Source organism: Arachis duranensis, chromosome 7 (assembly GCF_000817695.3).
Source record: "Arachis duranensis cultivar V14167 chromosome 7, aradu.V14167.gnm2.J7QH, whole genome shotgun sequence".
Classification (NCBI taxonomy): domain Eukaryota; kingdom Viridiplantae; phylum Streptophyta; class Magnoliopsida; order Fabales; family Fabaceae; genus Arachis; species Arachis duranensis.
In genome coordinates this window covers 52,486,708-52,488,707 of record NC_029778.3, presented here as the reverse complement: position 1 = coordinate 52,488,707, position 2,000 = coordinate 52,486,708, and positions in this window count along the sequence as shown.

Below are 2,000 nucleotides of genomic sequence, written 5' to 3'. Positions count from 1 at the left end.
ACTACCCCAACTCTAACCATTATCCACCCAATAACCACCCAACAAATCAAAACACCTATCATCATCCATCAACACCCCAAAACCAACCAATCTCACAAGACTCTCAGAGGATCACTAATCTAGAAATGCTCATGGAAAAGATGATGAAAAACCAAGAAATGACAACAAAGAACCAAGAAGCTTCCATGAAGAACCTGGAGAGGCAGATTGGGCAAATCTCCAAACAAATTTCTGTTGAAAAACCATCAAGCTTTCTACCAAGTGACACCATTCCTAACCCAAAAGAGGAATGCAAGGCAATACAGTTGAGGAGTGGAAAAATACTGCTGAAAGATGAAGAAGCCACCAAGAAGCCTAAAGAGAGTGACGAGAAACAGGTTGAAAAAGAGGTAGCCAATGATGAAGATGCAACAGCAAGCAATCAACCTCAGAATCAGCCTCAAGAAAAAGAAGATAGGCCACAGAATCTAAAAAAGGGAAAGCAGATCATGGAAGAACCAATTCCAAAAAAATTTCAAGGGGAGAAAAGCTTGACACCCCCACTGCCTTATCCTCAAAGATTCTATCAGGAGACTAAGGACCAACACTTTTCTAAATTCCTAGAGACTTTCAAGAAACTGGAAATCAACATACCTTTAGCTGAGGCATTGGAGCAAATGCCTCTGTATGCTAAATTCTTGAAGGAGCTCATTAACAAGAAAAGAAGTTGGAATGAAAAGGAAACTGTAATGCTTAGTGAAGAATGCAGTGCACTCATTAAAAAGGGACTCCCTCCCAAGCTTGAAGATCCTGGAGGTTTCTTCCAACCCTGCACTATTGGAAACTTATTCATCAACAAGGGGATGTGTGACTTAGGAGCAAGCATAAATTTAATCCCATCTTCTTTAGTGAAAAAGCTGGGCATAGAGGAGGTGAAACCAATACAGATATCCTTGGATTTGGTGGATCAATCAGTAGTATATCCTAAGGGGCTGATTGAGAACCTTTTAGTTAAGGTTGACAAGTTCATCTATCCGGCAGATTTTGTGATCCTGGATTCTTCAGAAAATGGAAATGACTCCATAATACTTGGTCGACCATTTTTAGCCACTGCTAGAGCCATTGTGGATATAGAACAGGGAGAGCTAACCCTCAGGATGCATGAGGAAAGCATCACCTTGAAAGTCTTTCCAGAATTACAAAGGAATGAAGAACCAAGCAAGACAAGTGGTGATTTCCTTCCAAAGCAAGCAACCGACAAAACAATAGAACAAGAGAGTGAGCTTGTACAAGGAGAAAAAGGAATTCAAAAAGAAGCTGGGATGATAAACAAAAAGGAAGGTATCACAACTCAAGTCACTGTCAAAGGAAGCATATTAACAAGGAAGAAGAAGAAGAAGAACAAGAAAAAGGCCTACAAGGGGTGGAAGAATAAGAAAATCCCAACTGAAGGATTTGCCAAAGGTGATAAGGTGCAACTAGTGTATCAACAGCTGGGAACAAAAGATTATTACACTGTCAACCAAGTACTCTCTCTTGAGCACATTGAAATTGAGCATCAAGGCACACAGAGAAAGCTTACAGTGAGAGGTGACAAGTTGAGACATCACCAACATCAACCACCCTAAAGGGAGTCCAATGTCAAGCTAGTGACAATAAAAGAGCGCTTCATGGGAGGCAACCCATGATTTAAGATTTCTGTCTTCTCTTTAATAAGCTATGATTTCCTGAGTATGATTTTGAACTTTCATAGTTGATAAATGCATATTTCATTTTAGAGCAGAAGTCAGACTTCTAAGTTTGGTGTCCCTTAAGACACACTTAATTTTTGCTTTTCAAAAAGAAAGGGAGCTATTCTTAGAACATATGCGTAATTCTTTTGATGGAGCATATGACCAAACACTAAGTTTGGTGTCTGCATGTATAACAATGTTCAGAAGATCATTTCCCAATCATGGAATCAAAACCATACAGAAAGGAATCATGCATCAAAAAAAATTTTTTTTACATCAATTGTGAAG